The following is a 20,783-nucleotide window of genomic DNA, read 5'->3' on the forward strand; positions in this document are numbered from 1 at the left end:
AAACAAGCCATGTTAATTCCAAGTTGTGACACAACAAAACACGAAAAATGCCAGGGGGATGAATACTTTTGCAAGGCACTGTACACCAATAAAAAACTATTTTCCAAACGCTGTGAAGAGTTAGAAAGCTTTCTGCATTCCAGTTGGGAAAATTATTTCTTAATGCCAAAAAATAAGGAAAACTGTTGTCCCCAGGTCCTTTATGGGAATTCATTGAAAATCCTACGAGAAGAGGAACCTCTGGTGATCACAATTCATAGACCATCTCAATACAGACCTGGTTTGGGCTCAACCTTCCCACCTGCATTGATGTTTGGAGCAGCCCTTTATCTAGTGGGTCCATAGTGGACATCATACAGCCTCTTCCTTTGACATAGTTGGTTGAGACTGACCAAACCGGTCAGGTTTCTGGCTGTTTGATCCGACCACCGCTAGTTTCCACCATTGGGCATGGCTTCAGTCAAAGGATGAACTGAATGAGTCAGGAGATCTTTTAAAACGTTATTATGGTTTTTAAATGTGCTTCTGACCATAATAAATGTATGTATAATGTTGTTTGTTGTATGGGTAGCAGTCTTTTGTTGCCTATTTTTTTTATTTATGTAGTATTTTACATAGAAGGAGGTACAGTATGTTGAGCCCAAATCAGGTCCTGGAAATTATTTCTTACGTTTTGTCCCATTGACATTGGTCACAGGACAGGAAAATTTCTCCCCCAGAATGCAATAAAAATCAATAGTAAAAAATGTAATAAGAGTTCCAATTAAATATTCAAAATCTTTTAATATTAGAAACATAGCACTGTCAACATGTTTCGGGGGCACCAACGCTCTTTCCTCAGGGCTACGGTGAAAACAAGAAAACAAAAATGGAGATAGTTGGAACAATTATAAAACATTGCAGAACATAGCATAACAAATATGGCTCAAAAGTTACCTGTTTTTTTTATTTATGTAGTATTTTAGTAATTAGGAGTTAGGTTAAGCCCAAATCAGGTCCTGGAAATTATTTCCTCCTGCTCGTCCCACTGAGATTGGTCACCAGGACAGGAAAAGAGGCAAAATCTTCCCCAAGACAGCAATAAAAATCACAGGTAAAAAGTCTAATAAAAGTGCCAAAGCAAAGACCTAGACCATAGAACAGTCAACGTGTTTCGGGGGCACCAGCACTCCTTCATCAGGGCTAAAGCAGAAATAAGACAAAAAAATGGACATAGTTGGAACAATTATGAAAAATTACAGAATATATTATAACAAAACAGGATTTAAAAGGAGCTGATATAACTAGGACTGGAAATACCAGGTCATAATAAATGCAAAATATACCATGCAAAAATGATCAAGCAGATACAATTTAACATCCGTAGTTTTTAAGTAGTATATATATATATATATATATATATATATATATACACATACACACACATGAAAAAGTAATTAACAAAACAAAATAGTAGCCACTATATTTGCACATGTATGCAAAATAAATATTAAATAAAAATAAATATAAATATATAAAAATAAAATTAAAAAAATGAATGAAAAATGCAAAAATGCCAGGGGAAGGGGTTTGAAGCAAATACCCCAGGGACTTTTAAGGTGCTTTTAAATATATAATAAACACAGAAAGTAGATAACTCTGTACAGTATTTTTATAAAAAAATCTATAATTTCTATTAGAAACTCATTTTTAAAACCATATGTCCTTGCAAGTAAGACATCATCATAAAAATTAGTACAAAACGAACCAACAATTTAACCCATTCAAGGGCACATAAAGACAGAGCTACTTAGTTCCATGACAATCTGCCGCTCGACATGTTTCGCTCTAATACGAGCTTCTTCAGGAATTTGTGGCAAAGATTGTAGTAAGCTCTAAACAGTAAATGAAAAAAAACAGTAAATAAAAATAACATGAATATTAAATTAAAAAAAATATTATCCATTATACAGTATGTACAGATGTGTGCAAAATAAACATTAAAATAAACATTAAATTAAAAAAAAAATTAAATAAAAATAAATTATAAGTGGTATGTCAATATATATATAATGTGGTGTACAATGTATTGATTCCTTATAAGCTAATATCTGCAGTCCTTACAGACTTATTTTGTTCTGGAATATGTATGTTTTGATTGATTCTTGTGCTCAATAAAAACCGTTTTGTTTGAGAAAAAAAATATAAATAAATTAAAATATATACACAGAAATATGAAAAAAAAAAATAGCCACTGTATGTGCACATGTATGCAAAATAAATTCAAAATTTTGGAAATAGGTGTATTTTTTTATTTTTTTGTGGCTGCCATTTTTTTAGTGGTACTTCTTTGCTGCAGGAACAGCAACTATATCCAAACCAGTGGGCCAAATCAACCTTTCATATACTGTACCCCATTGTTTGTCTAAAGCTACTGTACACCAGTAAAGAAATCTTTTTTTCGTACTGAAATTTAAATGCCTGTAACGTCATCTGAAGCACACAAAAATCATAGTGCTTCCCATGTGATAATACCCAACCAGTGGTTAAACAGTAGCAAAGAGGTTTCATCACCCATGTAGCCCTAGGCTTCAAGATCTTCCTGATTGATTGCTCTGGTCGCACATTCCTTGGAGTGTATGTGGGATAAATCTCCCTGGCAGATCAGACAGCAAAAAAAATAACCTGATGAGGATTGTGAACCTTCCCCTACTCTAATTTAAAAACAAAAAAAGGTTTTGGTGGTAGTGATTCTGACCTTCGCCAAACATTCATTGCAGGTCAATCTTCCATGATTGCATTTAAAATGATGGGTGATAGGTTCAACAACAGTTAATGTTTGGTGAAAGTCACATTCACTGCTTTGTAAATATGATTTGTCCCCTGCCAATATGCGCAGTAAATATATGCGACTTTCCCCTTCTCTCAGTATTGTTTGCGCTTGTTTATTGGAGGTCGCTGCATACAGATGCTGACCACTGCACTTCTCTAGGAAATCATCATTGTGGGAGGGCGGTCCGGGGAAGACTTCAGGTCACTGGACAGATAGTGATCTCGCCTTGCAACTTCCAAAACATTTCTAACCAACTTTAAACTTTTGGATTAGTGTATATAAAAAACACCCACTCTAGATGACTATCTCGCCGGTGACCTGAGGTCATCTGATGCCTCTGGAGTATATTCAATAGCGTATAAATTCATATATTATTACTATACTTATGACACAGACATACCGTGCACTGTCGCCCCAACAGGGAAACAAACATACAGAGCAACATGTCAGCACAAAGGTTTTCAAGCCAAAACTGATACATTGTTCTTTAGATGTTACCTTTGATTTGACATTCTACTCAAGTGGCTCGTCTCTGAAGACTGAGGAAAAAGATGAAAAAAAAAAAAAATACAATGAACACAGTTTAATATAATACAATGTTAATAGATTAAAAAAAAATAATATAAAATAAAATGTATAATATAATATAAATGCATAAGTATAGAAAATAATATAAATAAAAATTATTATACAATATAGTACAACACAAAATAAATCAATAAATACAATATAAATACAGAATACAATTAAAAATAATAATATAAAACAATCTAATATAACACAAAATAAGTACATAAATACAATATAAGTATGGAAAATAATATAATAAAATGTATAATATAATATAAATGCATAAGTATAGAAATAATATAATAAAAATGATTATACAATATAATATAACACAAAATAAATCAATCAAAATAATATAAAACAATATAATATAACACGAAATAAGTACATAAATACAATATAAGTATAGAAAATAATATAGAAAATAATATAATAAAATGTATAATATAATACAAATGCATAAGTATAGAAATAATATAAATAAATATTATTATACAATATAATATAACACAAAATAAATCAATAAATACAATGTAAATACAGAATACAATTTTAAAAAATATAATATAAAATAATATAATATAACACGAAATAAGTACATAAATACAATATAAATACATAAAATAATATAATAAAATGTATAATGTAATATAAATGCATAAGTATAGAAATTAATATAAATAAATATTATTATACAATATAGCACAAAATAAATCAATAAATACAATATAAATACAGAATACAATTTAAAATATATAATATAAAACAATATAATATAACACGAAATAAGTACATAAATACAATATAAATACATAAAATAATATAATAAAATGTATACTATAATATAAATGCATAAGTATAGAAAATAATATAAATACAAATTATTATACAATATAGTATAACACAAAATAAATCAATAAATACAATATAAATACAGAATACAATTTAAAAAGATATTATATAAAATAATATAATATAACACGAAATAAGTACATAAATACAATATAAATACATCAAATAATATAATATAATATAAATGCCTGAGTATAGAAAATAAAATAAATAAATATTATTATACAATATAATATAATACAAACTAAATCAATACATACAATATAAATACAGAATACAATTTAAAAAAATATAATATTAAACAATATAATATAACACCAAATAAGTACATAAATACAATATAAATACACAAAATAATATAATAAAATGTATAATATAATATAAATGCATAAGTATAATAAATAATATAAATAAAAATTATTATACAATATAGTATAACACAAAATAAATCAATAAATACAATATAAATACAGAATACAATTTAAAAAAATATAATATAAAACAATATAATAGAACACGAAATAAGTACATAAATACAATATAGATACATAAAATAATATAATAAAATGTATAATATAATATAAATGCATAAGTATAGAAAATAATATAATAATACACTATAAATACAGAATACAATTTAAAAAAATATAATATAAACACATTAATACAATATAAATACAAGTGTAATATAATTATAACTAGATGCTTATGTATCCAATGGAGGTGTACTGTGCTAGTAGATTTGATTTGGTATATTCCTTATTAAGGTTTTCTTTCCATTGGATGCTAGCGGTAGGAAGTGCAGCTTACTGCATACCGACATATTTGGTGAGCACGGTTAGAATATGAGTTAGTGTACATTATGTAATTAAATCATTTTTGATATATGTATTGATCAATGAGCGTAATGTGATAATAATTATATGTTTTTCAATCTAATGATTACTAGATGTACCGTGAAATTCCCTGAAGAAGCAGAGGTTTTTACTTTGTGAAACGCGTTGGATTGTTTACACCTATTGAATTCCTATCAAACCTGTGGAACACGTATATGTATTTATGTATCATGTTATGCTATGTGCTATTATGAGATACATGGATCTCTGTATGTGATTTTAATTATTTATACTTATTAAACTATATTTTTACTCAACTGTGTGCTCACCTCTGTGTCAGTCTTACATACGTTAAAGTCCTAATTTTATGGGATTTACCCCACCACACACAAACTTTCAATTTCAGGATGTGGATGTAATTGCTGTCCCTAGAACTGGTAACACTACCTCTATAATGGTAGGAAATCACTATCCCATCAATAAAATGCTTTTCTACATACATAATACAATATAAATATATAATATAAAGCTATATAACACATAATAAGTATATATATATATATATATATATATATATATATATATATATATATATACACATATATATATATATATATATATATATATATATATATATATATATATATATATATATATATATATATACACACAATATAAATACATAAAATAATATAATAAAATGTATAATATAAATGCATAAATATAGAATATAATATAAATAAATATTATTATACAGTATAATATAACACAAAATAAATCAATAAATACAATATAAATACAAAATACAATTAAAAAATATAATATAAATACATTAATACAATATAAATACATATAAATAAGTGTAATATAATTATAAATATATGCTTATATATCCAATGGAGGAGTACTGTGCTAGTAGATTTGATTTGATATATTCCTTATGAAGGTTTTCTTTCCATTGGATGCTAGTGTTAGGAAATCACTATTCGATCAATAAAATGCTTTTCTACATACATAATACAATATAAATATATTATATACAGCTATATAACACATGACACAAAATAAGTACATCTATATACATTATAAACACGTAATATAATATAATTGCATGATAATTACCGTACATAATGACATAATAAAATATAAATAAATGTTATTATACAATATAATCTAACACAAAATAAATTCATAAATAGAATATAAATATATAATATAAATTTATATAATATAACACAAAATAAGTACATACATACAAGATAAATATGTAATATAATATAATATAATTGCACAAAAGCTTTAGGGTTGTCAGTTCAAATCCCAACTACAGCACTACCTGCCTGGAGTTTGCATGTTCTCCCTGTGCATGCGTGGGTTTCCTCCGGGTACTCCGGCTTCCTCCTACACTGCATAGACATTCTGGGAGGTTTAATTGGCTCCTGTCTAAATTGGCCCTAGTAGCTGTATGTATGAATGTGAGTTAAAGGGGTTGTAAAGGTTCGTGTTTTTTCAGCTTAATGTATCCTATGCATTAAGGTGAAAAAAACACCTGTCAGTGACCGACCCCCCAGCCCCCCGTTTTACTTACCTGAGTCCTGGAACTTGACCCGGCGGGGATGCGCTCTTCCTCTGCCCGGGGTTCTCGGCTCTTGATTGGATAGATTGATAGCAGAGCAGCCATTGGCTCCCGCTGCTGTCAATCAAATCCAATGATGCAGGTGCCGGGGGGCAGGGCCAAGTCATACATTCGGCGGATATGGGCGCCGAATGCTGGACTCGGGAGCGCGCGCAAGGTAACTCCCCGGGAGAGCGCTTCTCCTAGGGGGTTATCTGATGCGGGGAGGAGCCGCGAGAGCCGCCGGGGGACCCCAGAAGACCAGGTTCGGGGCCACTCTGTGCAAAACGAGCTGCACAGTGGAGGTAAGTATGATATGTTTGTTATGTTTTTTAAGAAATAAACAAAGCTTTACAATCACTTTACAATTACAATCATACACACAGGGCTGAACGAAAAAAAAAAAAAAACAGTGACACTAATGCAGTGATCAGTGCTAAAAATATGCACTGTCACTGTACTGATGTCAGGGGTTAACATCTAAGGGCGATCAAAGGGTTAACTGTGTGCCTAGCCGGTGTTTTACTGTACTGTGTGAGATGGTTTAACTAGGGGAAGAGATGGAATTTATTCATATAAACATAAACTCCATCCCTCCCCCCCCTCCATCAGGAAGGCAATCTGCCTTGTTTACATAGGCAGATCGCAGTTCTGTGTCTCTGCCTGATGATCGGTGGGTGCCGGCGGATAGCGAGTACTCTACGCTACCTGCCAATTGGCTTCCGCTGTGTGTAATCACAGCCGGAGCGAGCCGCCGGCGGTGCAAATCGCCCCCCCCCCCCCCACCCAGAAATGCGGATTTACATATAGATACGTGATCTGGCGCACAGTTGCCGTCCTGTAGCAGTAAAACTACTATAGGGCGGACGGCAAGCAGTTAATTAAATACTCCTTACTCCTTTTTTTACAGGGTGACAACTCAGGTGCAAAACCAGCAGACAGGCACAGAGTGTTGTCACCCAATACCAGGAAGTGCCAGAAAAAGGACCTACATGGCAGGATCAACAGGTATCATTTTAACCACTTACGGACCGCCGCACGCCGATATACGTCCTAATTTTGAAGAGGAATATAGTTGTAGCAGCTAGCTGCCATAACCCCAGTATCCTCTTCTTCGCCCGGCGGTCCACTTTCCGATAAGAGTGGTCTCTGCGGCGGATTCGCCACAAGATCACTTTTATCGGCGCCGGGAGAGGGCCACCCCGCTCCCGCTGCGCTCCGGTGCCCTCCGCCCCTTACCGGAGCGGCGATCGGATCTTCTCCCTTGTTGGGTATGGAGATGAGTGAGGGGAAGATGGCCCCCACCCGTCTCTATACCATTGCAGGGTGGAAGCGACGTCAAAACGTCACTTCCACCCATAGCTCTTAAAGGGCCATTTTTTTTTTTTTTTATTGCATTTTAGTGTAAATATGAGATCTGAGGTCTTTTTGACCCCAGATCTTATATTTAAGAGGTCCTGTCATGCTTTTTTTCTATTACAAGGGATGTTTACATTCCTTGTAATAGGAATAAAAGTGACACATTTTTTTTTTAAAAAACAGTGTAAAAATAAAAAAATAAAAGGTAAAATAAATAGGAAAAATTTTTTTCTTAAATGCACCCCATCTCGCCGAGCTTGCGCGCAGAAGTGAACGCATAGGTGAGTAGCGCCCGCATATGAAAACGGTGTTAAAACCACACATGTGAGGTATCGCCGCGATCAGTGGAGCGAGAGCAATAATTCTAGCCCTAGACCTCCTCTGTAACTCAAAACATGCAACCTGTAGATTTTTTTTAAACATCGCCTATGGAGATTTTTAAGGGTAAAATTTTGTCGCCATTCCACGAGCGGGCGCAATTTTGAAGCGTAACGTGTTGGGTATAAATTTACTCGGCGTAAAATTATCTTTAACAATATAAAAAAAAAAATTGGGCTAACTTTACTGTTGTCTTATTTTTTAATTAAGAAAATGTGTATTTTTTTCCCAAAAAAGTGCGCTTGTAAGAACGCTGAGCAAATACGGTGTGACAGAAAGTATTGCAACGACCGCCATTTTATTCTCTAGGGTGCTCGAAAAAAAAATATATATTGTTTGGGGGTTTTAAGTAATTTTCTAGCAAAAAATAAAACAGTTTTTAACTTAGTTCTCAAAAAAGAGGCTCGGTCTCTAAATGGTTAATGAGCAATGCGAATTTACAAATTTTGAAAAATGCCATTTGATATTACATTACATTACATTACATTACCATGATAACATTTATATAGGATTTTATATAAACTTTTATATTGTAAAGCGCTGCATAAAATGTTGGCGCTATATAAATCCTGTATAATAATAATAATAATAGTAATTGGGTTGACCTATACTTTTCATGCATCCGATGCAAACCTAATCCTTCCATCTTATCAGGTTCTATAAGAAGCCCTATTTGCGTTGCCCTCAGCGAGTGACTTCTTTTACTTTCCTTTATGCCGTATTGGAAAATTAAAGGGATCTCTTGATAAATACGGACAACAAGGTCAGCTCGTCCTTCAGGGACTTTGATAGGTTCCCGGCGTCTATTTATTTTCAAGAAACTAGAAATCACCGAACCGCGACGTGGAAAAGTGCTTCGTACCTGCAAAGTGTACGGCTCCAAGAAGTCCTATTTGTCAATTCCAAATGGCAAGCGGCTTGATAACCCCCCCCCCCCCCCCCCCCCCGGAACGGACGCACCGCCATCCGGAAAACACACACGCATGTACATAGAGAGTCGTGGTTACTAAATACATCAAAGACATGAAGACTCGTAATGACCAATCATCTTCCAGCGCTCTCGAGGATCAGAGACGAAAAGGATGATTAGTGTTCGCTGCAAATTGCATCCTTTTTTGCTCCAATAAACATTTTTTTTTGTCCTTGCAATAAATACAATAATCCAATAAAAACAAACGCACGCCGATATACAGCTGGAGTTCCCATTTCTGCACTGCCTGGCAAATCAACAATTTATCAAACACAAAACATAAAAAAATAAAATTAACCCCTTCCCTCCTTCCCACCCCACCCCTGGCGTCCCTTTAAATAGTTCAGAACGCCCCGGGGGGGGGGGGGGATCACCGTCCATACATGTCAGTAAGTGCCTAAGAACTTGTGAATGTGTGAGGAGCAATGCCTCATGGGACATGTAGTCCAAGGGCAGGAAGTGAGTGTTTCTAAAGTCAGAAGTTTTTTTTTACCTTGCTATAGGGCGCACTCTATGCTATACTATGCAGCTTACTATAGGGACATTCTATACTATACTATGAGGTTTGCTATAGGGACACTCTATACTATAATATGCAGCTTGCAATAGGGGGCACTCTGTACTATACTATGCAGCTTGCTATAGGGACACTCTATACTATACTATGAGGTTTGCTATAGGGGCACTCTATACTATACTATGCAGCTTGCTATAGGGGGCACTCTATACTATACTATGCAGCTTGCTATAGGGACAATCTATACTATACTATGAGGTTTGCTATAGGGGCACTCTATACTATACTATGCAGCTTGCTATAGGGGCACTCTATACTATAATATGCAGCTTGCTATAGGGGCACTCTATACTATACTATGCAGCTTGCTATAGGGGCACTCTATATTATATCATGCAGCTTGCTATAGGGGCACTCTATACTATACTATGCAGATTGCTATAGGGGCACTCTATACTATACTATACTATGCAGCTTGCTATAGGGGCACTCTATACTATACTATGCAGCTTGCTATAGGGGGCACTTTATACTATACTATGCAGCTTGCTATAGGGGCACTCTGTACTATACTATGCAGCTTGCTATAGGGGGCAATCTATACTATACTATGCAGCTTGCTATAGGGGCACGCTGTACTATACTATGCAGCTTGCTATAGGGGCACTCTGTACTATACTATGCAGCTTGCTATAGGGGCACTCTGTACTATACTATGCAGCTTGCTATAGGGGGCACTCTATACTGTACTATGCAGCTTGCTATAGGGGGCACTCTATACTATACCATGCAGCTTGCTATAAGGGCACTCTATACTATATCATGCAGCTTGCTATAGGGGGCACTCTATACTATACTATGCAGCTTGCTATAGGGGCACTCTATACTATATCATGCAGCTTGCTATAGGGGCACTCTGTACTATACTATGCAGCTTGCTATAGGGGCACTCTGTGCTATACTATGCAGCTTGCTATAGGAGGCACTCTATACTGTACTATGCAGCTTGCTATAGGGGCACTCTGTACTATACTATGCAGCTTGCTATAGGGGCACTCTATACTATATCATGCAGCTTGCTATAGGGGCACTCTGTACTATACTATGCAGCTTGCTATAGGGGCACTCTATACTATACTATGCAGCTTGCTATAGGGGCACTCTATACTATATCATGCAGCTTGCTATAGGGGCACTCTGTACTTTACTATGCAGCTTGCTATAGGGGCACTTTGAAGCAGGAGGAGCCAGAAGCATCGGTGGGGGACCCCAGAAGAGGAGGATTCAGGCTGCTCTGTGCAAAACCATTACACAGAGCAGGTAAGTAGAACATATAATCACTTGAAAGCCTGTGTGTGGGGAAGATCAGCTTCAGAACCCATAAAAGGTGGAGGCTGATATACTGGAGGTAATAGAAGGTATTACAATTACATTTAAAGTAAACTTTTACCAGTATGGTGCATTATATTTAAAATGATTATATCCATGAAAAAAATAGGTCTCAGCTTTTAGTACTACTTTAATATAAAAGATTTATATCAACCTTCCACCCTTGATATAGCTTCATATCCTACTTCTGGGCGTATTTATTATTATATATATATATATATATATATATATATGATAGAAGTAAAATATATTATTACTTTCACTGTTCCGCAGTATAAATGATCCCCGGTGCTTATTTTGCTTCAATAGACTTCAATAGAGAAGCTGCAGAAAAGCATGTGGTGCGTTTTTGCAGAAATTTGTGTTTTTTAATCTACCCAATAACAAATTGGGCAAAAAAGAAAAAGCATAAAAAGTGCAAAACGCAGCCAAATCACGTGAGCAAAAAATGCAAATATCACAGCAAAAAGCACTGCAGAAACGGATCAAAAGCAAACTGCATAGGTGTGACCCGAGCCTTATGCTGGCCACGCGGATCGATTGTCAGACGAGAAAATTCATATGAAAAATCTTTGTACATTCGCTGAATGAAAGAATGTCGTTTGAAAATTTCACTTGCTTTTGACATTCACGTTTTAAAACACCTGTCTGGAAATTCCATTGACCAAGAAGTTTTCTATTCTGCTCCTTCGAATTTTTCCGTCACTGTGGTCAAAAACAAACATCGACTTGACCCCACTAATGCTTAGGAAATCGAACGAACGTTTTTAAAATCACAATTTTTTTTTTTTTTTTTTTTAAAGACATTGTTTTTGCATGGTCAGCATATGATATATTACAGTTCTGTCTGAAAATCGGTAAAACAGTCTTTATTATTTTCAAATAAAAAATTTGATCTGATGATATTTACTAGATTCAGCCTCTAGTATATACAGTATATCTCCACTAATAGTATATACAGTATATCTCCTCTAATAGTATATACATTATATCTCCTCTAATAGTATATACAGTATATCTCCTCTAATAGTATATACATTATATCTCCTCTAATAGTATATACAGTATATCTCTCCTCTAATAGTATATAATGTATATCTCCTCTAATAGTATATACAGTATATCTCTTCTAATAGTATATACAGTATATCTCCTCTAATAGTATATACAGTATATCTCCTCTAATAGTATATACAGTATATCTCTCCTCTAATAGTATATACAGTATATCTCCTCTAATAGTATATACAGTATATCTCCTCTAATAGTATATACATTATATCTCCTCTAATAGTATATACAGTATATCTCCTCTAAAAGTATATACAGTATATCTCTTCTAAAAGTATATACAGTATATCTCCTCTAATAGTATATACAGTATATCTCTCCTCTAATAGTATATACAGTATATCTCCTCTAATAGTATATACAGTATATCTCTTCTAATAGTATATACAGTATATATCTTCTAATAGTATATACAGTATATCTCTTCTAAAAGTATATACAGTATATCTCCTCTAATAGTATATACAGTATTTCTCCTCTAATAGTATATACAGTATATCTCTTCTAATAGTATATACAGTATATATCTCCTCTAATAGTATATACAGTATATATCTCCTCTAATAGTATATACAGTATATCTCTCCTCTAATAGTATATACAGTATATCTCCTCTAATAGTATATACAGTATATCTCTTCTAATAGTATATACAGTATATATCTTCTAATAGTATATACAGTATATCTCTTCTAAAAGTATATACAGTATATCTCCTCTAATAGTATATACAGTATTTCTCCTCTAATAGTATATACAGTATATCTCTTCTAATAGTATATACAGTATATATCTCCTCTAATAGTATATACAGTATATATCTCCTCTAATAGTATATACAGTATATCTCTTCTAATAGTATATACAGTATATCTCTTCTAAAAGTATATACAGTATATCTCCTCTAATAGTATATACAGTATTTCTCCTCTAATAGTATATACAGTATATCTCTTCTAATAGTATATACAGTATATATCTCCTCTAATAGTATATACAGTATATATCTCCTCTAATAGTATATACAGTATATCTCTTCTAATAGTATATACAGTATATCTCTTCTAATAGTATATACAGTATATCTCTCCTCTTATAGTATATACAGTATATCGCTCCTCTAATAGTATATACAGTATATCTCCTCTAATAGTATATACAGTATATCTCCTCTAATAGTATATACAGTATATCTCTTCTAATAGTATATACAGTATATCTCTTCTAATAGTATATACAGTATATCTCCTCTAATAATATATACAGTATATCTTTTCTGTCTGTGATTCTCAGAGTGGATTTGAGATTTTACTCGCTAACCATATAGTTGGTTATTTATATTTACCACTGCATAGAGATATATAAGAATACATTGCCTTTTTTTTTTTTACTTTAAATAATAACTAAATTATACACAACACTTTTTTAAAGGTTATTATCTGATTAATCAAAACAATAATCGGCCAACTAAACGATTATGAAAATAACCGTTAGTTGCAGCCCTACTTGTGACCGCTGTCACAGTGGTCACATGATCGGAAGCCGGTCCCGCTATATGCCAATCTTTAGAGTTGGCTTTGACAGCAAGGTCTTTTTGCTGGAAGCGCACAGTGAGCGCACTCTCAGCCACCTAATGACGCATATGTGTCAGACAGTTGAAACAGGGTTAATTTTAGAGCACACAAACGCAAAATATTACCCATTTTTAAATATAATATAAAAGATGATGTTTCACCGAGTAAATAGATGCCCAACATGTCAAGCCTTAACCACTTAAGGACCACCCTATAGCAGTTTTTCTGCTACAAGGCGTCATCTCTGCGCCAGCTCATATATATATATATATATATATATATATATATATATATATATATACACACATGATCCGACACTTACGGGTAGGGGGCGCACATGCGCGCCGGCTCACTTCCGCTGTGCTTGCAGCCAGCACCCGCCGATCATCAGGCAGGCAGACAGAACGGCCATCTGCCTATGTAAACAAGGCAGATTGCTGTTCTGACAGGGGGGGGAGGGATGGAGTCTGTGTCTCTGTAAAGCAGGGAGTAAATTCCATCTCTTCCCCTAGTAAAAGCACCTCATACACTGTAATAAACCACTGGGCTAGGCACACATTTAACCATTTGATCACCCTGATGTTAACCCCTTTCCAGCCAGTGTCATTAGTACAGTGACAGTGCATATTTTTAGCACTGATCACTGTATAATGCCCTGTACACACGGTCGGATTTTCCGACGGAAAATGTGTGATAGGACCTTGTTGTCGGAAATTCCGACCGTGTGTGGGCTCCATCACACATTTTCCATTGGAATTTCCGACACACAAAGTTTGAGAGCAGGATATAAAATTTTCCGACAACAAAATCCGTTGTCGGAAATTCCGATCGTGTGTACACAAATCCGACGGACAAAGTGCCACGCATGCTCAGAATAAATAAAGAGACCAAAGCTATTGGCTACTGCCTCGTTTATAGTCCCGACGTACGTGTTTTACGTCACCACGTTCAGAACGATCGGATTTTCCGACAACTTTGTGTGACCGTGTGTAGGCAAGACAAGTTTGAGCCAACATCCATCGGAAAAAATCCTAGGATTTGTCCGATCGTATGTACAGGGCATTAGTGTCAGTACTGGCGGCGATCGGTGACTTATAGCGGTGTTGTGATATTGCGGTGGACAAATCAGACCCCTAAAGCTTAATGCACATGGGACGTTTTACAACCTCTCCTGAACAATTTAACTTGACATATAGTAACCCACGTTTAAAAATGTCAGTTTAGCCGCGTTTGCGTTTTATTTTAAGTAGTAAAAAAATCAAAAACGCCTGTAAACAAAATGCGGCTAAATGCGAGTTATCGCATTTACATGCATTTACAAGCTGTTACAGGCGTTTTCCGTTTCAAATGCCTCTGGATATCTGTCCTGAACGCATTTGTTTGCTTTCCAAAAAAGCTTCTGAACTCAACTGTGTGGAAATGAATGTAAAAGGCCCTGTGTACATGTACTGATAAGATAACATAGAGGAGAGTTCAGGGGCAGCTGAAAAAAAACACCCAACTGCTCTTAAACCTCTGTTTACCAGCAGCAGCATACATGAGGCCTAACTGACACCTTTGACACTTTTGGGGAACCAGTGACACCAATAGAGTGATTAGTGCTAAAAAAAAAAAAATATATACACTGTCACTGTACTAATGACATAGCTCCCAACTGTCCCTGATTTCGAGGGACTGTCCCTGATTTGGAGCAATGTCCCTCTTTCCTCCTCATTTGTCCCTCATTTTGGTCTGATCTATATAGATGTATATAAAATGCACTTTTTATCTATCAAAAAAGTGTTTTCCAGCGCTAAATCTTTCAACTGATTGCTAAATTGCTGCATTTGTAAATTCCAAAAGCCAATATAAAGGAATAGTAGTGATAAAAAAGCACTTGTGGGTTTAACCAATCTTGTTTTTTTTTTTTTTGTACAATTCTCCTTTAAGAGGGCGTGGCAAGGGGGTGTGTCCTTTGCCTGCATACTTTTGCTGATACTGGGTAGCACTTTCACCTAGCAGTAAAAAGGGTCGCTGGTTCAAATCCCGACCACGACACCATCTGCCTGGAGTTTGCATGTTCTCCCTGTGCCTGCGTGGGTTTCCTCCGGGTACTCCGGTTTCCTCCCACACTCTAAAGACATGCTGGTAGGTTAATTGGATCCTGTCGAAAATGGCCCTAGTATGTATATAAATGTGAGTTAGGGACCTTAGATTGTAAGCTCCTTGAGGGCAGGGACTGATGTGAATGTACAAGGTATATGTAAAGCGCTGCGTAAATTGACGGCGCTATATAAATACCTGAAATAAATAAATAAATAAATAAATAGGTGTCCCTCATTTCCATCTCAAAAAGTTGGGAGGTGTGCTAATGACACTGGTGGGGAAGGGGTTAACATCAGGTGTGATCAAAGGGTTAAATGTGTTCCTAGCCTGTGCTTGCTCACGCTGGGAGGAGGTGCTTTGAGTAGGAGAAGGCAAAGATCTGTGCCTTTCCTTCCGACAGAACGACGATCTGCCTTGTTTACATTAGCAGAGCGTCGTTCTGCCTGTGTCCTGTGTAATCGGCGGGCGCCAGCGGACATCAAGACTGTTCCTGTTGTGATCAAGACCGCTCCCGCTCTGACAGAACGACGATCTGCCTTGTTTACATAAGCAGAGTGTCGTTCTGCCTGTGTCCTGCTTAATCGGCGGGCGCCAGCGGACATCGAGACCGCTCCTGCTGTGATCGCTGGCGGGCGCACGTGCGCTCCCCCAGACCTGCAGGTGTCAGATCATGTACTAGGTACGTGATCTGGCACAGAGCGGCCTCCCTGCCGCGGTATATCTACAGTGGGCGATCGTAAAGCTGTTAAATGTCAACTGTTCTACAATAAAGCCCCCCAGTTGGACCGCCCAATAGGCCCCATACCCACTTTACCAGACTGTTGAAATCATCACCAACCTTATTAGGTATCGATATGATGTCAATAGCTTGATTAACTTTAGTTACGACCAGCTACAGATATGAATACGACGTTCAATCATCATTATTAATTTTCCAGTTGTACAGTTATGAACAGCTACATGGTAACTATAAGCATTTTATCATAAAGAGGGAATCACACAATTCCAGATACAAGAAGTAATAAATTTGCATTTATTATTGTTCCATTGAAAAACATAAACTGGATGTATATTTTGTACATTACATTTGTAACAATGTTACACTTGCATGTCATTTGACAAAACTGCGGGAATTGAAATTGAAGCACAACACCACTGCTAAGAGATCCAAATACAACTTCATTCCATTAAAAGTCAGGGGTACAATCCAAAAAAAGTAGCCAACGTGTTTTGGGGGGTCCAAGCAGCCCCTTCATAAAGGCAAGAAAGAACATAAGAAGAATTCCTTATCAATCTGATATTGATACAATATCCCCTCCACTGGGTCATAAATAATTAAAACCAAATAGTAAATCATAAAAGGGAGTGTCAAAATGAATATACAAAAATGAGAACATGAATACTGAACAATTTGTTTAAAAAAAGAGAGAAGAGGAGAGGAAAAAAAAAACAATAATAATAATAAATACCACTATTATTCAAAATTGTACATTATGGGTGAATGTAATAAGAATAAAAAAAAAAGTATTAGTAAAATATATCCCAAAACAGGTATGTATATAACTTGAACCCTACATTATACAACCTGATTGTACAATTAATAAAAAATATTAATAAAAATATAAAAAAATATATATAAAAAATCATATAAAAAATGTAATAATAATAACATAGACACATCAAATCTGTTTTTCCATTTTAATTTCAGGGTCAATATCGCTGAGAATCCTGTTTCAATTTTTGTAAGAATTATTCATTTGTTTTTTATGCCCCCAAGGAGTATGGATACCTTCAGCTCAGAACTGCTGATATAAAAAGAACAGTATAACATAAAAAAAATAAAAAATAAAAATTTAACTGATATATGTCTATTCTGTTCAGCGTTTTACAATTTAAAAAAATGAAAACAAGTACATTTCTTACAACACATACAAGTATTAACAAACAGCTTGATATTCATCTAAACTCGGATATCTGGAAGTAACTCATCACAATATTTAGGGGCCCCGGGGAATATTAAAGGTTGTTACGCACATGCTTATTTTTCATCCCTGAGGAATATTTTGGAATTAAAAAAGGCAAAGTTAGTTTTTGTATATATCGTTATAGGACACTTTTGTCTTATTATCTGTAGATGATACACAATCAGCACTACAAACAATGAGTTAAGAATGTATATTACCACTTGAGTACCAGCTTGTATGTACCCTCTTCATTACCAGGCCATTATTCAGTTTTCAGCACAATGATACCTTGACTGACAATTACTCTGACATACAACACTAATGGATTTTATAAAAAAAAAAAAATAGACAGCTAGAGCTTTATTTTGGTGGTTTTTAATAACCAGATTGTTGTTTTTTTACTTTTTAAAAGATATGTACCAAAACTTTTGCGAAAAAAAGTTTCCCTTAATTTCTGTTGATAAACATATCAAATAAAACTTGACAAGGCCCCCAAAATGACCCCTTTTTGAGAAAATAAACACCCTGAGGTGATCCCATTTTTGCCACAGTTTTTTTGGAAACTAGAACACATGCTGGTATTTAGGGAATTAATGAATGTTTCAAAACAGACCTCCTAGAAAACAAAACAGTCTGTGACAATAACACAAAAAAGAAAAAAAAAAAAAATATACATATCTAGTGATTCCAGGGAGGAATATCACCACCAACATGAACATCTCCTACGTGGAAATATGTAGCCAATGCTAATCACTCGAAGCATCTTACTACAATTACCTTGTTTATTTCTTTTCTTTGATGGAAGTTTGGAGATTCCTGGAATTCTGATGCTTGTTGACATTTTTCCCACATATACTGAAAAGGATCTGCACTGGTAGTCACGACATCCGAAATAAATGATACATAATAAAAGATTAAAAAAAAAAAAAAAAAAAGATAAAACATACGTAAAAAAAAAAAAAAAAATAGGCTCCATATTTGGATTTTAAATACAAGGTGGTTATTTGGATATTTAGATAAATGTGACGTACAAAACAAAGGTTGAATTGTTAAAGGAGTATTGTTCACTTTGGAAATTGAATGTTCACTTCCTGTCCCATTTGTACTGAACTGTATTGTAATTGTACTGTCCTCCCTCTACATTGTAAAGCGTTGCACAAACTGTTGGCGCTATATAAGTCCTGTATAATAATATTCATTTTTCACATCATTAAATGTTTGCTTACAAAATTCCTGTTTTTTTTTTTCTTAAAATTTCTTTGCACATAATAGGGTTCATCAACATTTACACACTTCAAATTAGTTATTTAGCACTTTGCAAAGTGAAATAAATTAACCCCAAAGCATACTAAAAAATCAAGGAAAACACATTTTAATATTACTGCAGTTCCCAATGTATTATTTTTTTATTTTTGCATTTTTTATTTATTTTTTTGCATCTGCTTGCATTGTTATGTGTCAGTATACACACTTAATTGCAATATTTTCAATGCACCGGTCTACTGTAAGTTATTTTTAAATTTTGATGCATTTGTCTTCCTTCTGTGCAGTCAGCACCTATAAAGCCAAACAGACCCTAAACCTCTCAAAGCAGCGTAAATGTATCTAAACTGTAAAGACACATCGTCAATGTACTGTGGGAAATTGAGCTGCATGTTGGAGCTGAACTGTGTTTTTAATTTCAGAACCATGTGAGTAAATTTGAAAATGCACATCAATGTGTTGGAAAATAAATGTAGCTTTGGAAGGAAATCCCCCTGATCCTCTTTCCTCCCAAAATGCCTTTTTCTTTTTTGGTATGATGTATAGATGTCTATAAAATGTATTATTGACTACTGGAGGGTTATACCACCCTAAACCTTTCATTCAATTAAATTAATTTAATTTGTTATTTTGAAAAGCCACGGAAAAGTAGTGGTGATAAAAAGTATCTGTAACTAATGATTTTTTTTTTCTTTTGCATATTTTTGCAAATTTTTTTTTCCTAATTGGTTTACCTGGGAGCGAGCCAGGGGGGTGTCCTTTGCATGCATACTTTTTTTTTTTATTTATTTATTTAGATTTGTTTTTATTGATTTATTATATATATATATACATATACATATATATATATATATATATATATATATATATATATATATTTTTTTTTTTTTTTAACAAAAAGAAAAGCAGAACAGGTGGAAAAAAAATCCATGGATAAGAAAATCGTCAAACAGTGATAGTACAGAGTATACAGTTCCAAATATATATACTCAGCACATACAGTAGATATATATTTGCTACAAAGTTGTCCTCATTAGAGCTCTGCAGTTAACATGATCATTTGTTGTTTATCATGGTCAATTCTATAGTATAATAATATTCAATTAACCGCAATAAACACCAATCCTGCGTTATGTTGCTTACCGTCTGAGTCATAATTTTTCACATTGTTTGTTATTAATTAAAGTAGATCTTCTAAAATTAAAAAGTTGACCTTTCTATAATTTTTTTTTAATTTATACTTTTTATAAATGTTTTCATTTGGCCCACCCCTTGCGGGGTTGGGGGCAACTGTACAAAACCATGGCATAAACAATGAATGGCATGGGATGGGGCCCAGAGTAAAAGAATGGGGCACATGAAAAGGACAACAATGGATCCATGGAGCTTATAAGTATATTATTATAGCATCTAAACAACAACAAAGGTAAGTAGGGGAAAAAAAACATTTTTATAGGAGAGGTGAAGTTCCTCTTGAAAGTGAAGGCAGGTTAGTGGTGGCTTTTACTGACAATCTAGCCGGATGAGA

General features: G+C 34.4%; 1 long non-coding RNA gene across 1 annotated transcript; it reads right to left on the reverse strand.

Moving 5' to 3' along the window:
* Positions 1-1,752: 1,752 nt before the first annotated feature.
* LOC141102399 (uncharacterized) lies at positions 1,753-19,276 on the reverse strand. The gene is made up of 3 exons (XR_012235099.1): positions 18,770-19,276; positions 3,311-3,351; positions 1,753-1,874 (listed from the first exon to the last, which is right to left on the reverse strand). It is a non-coding gene; the product is annotated as an uncharacterized lncRNA (long non-coding RNA).
* Positions 19,277-20,783: the final 1,507 nt, after the last annotated feature.

Source organism: Aquarana catesbeiana, linkage group LG07, assembly GCF_042186555.1.
Source record: "Aquarana catesbeiana isolate 2022-GZ linkage group LG07, ASM4218655v1, whole genome shotgun sequence".
Classification (NCBI taxonomy): domain Eukaryota; kingdom Metazoa; phylum Chordata; class Amphibia; order Anura; family Ranidae; genus Aquarana; species Aquarana catesbeiana.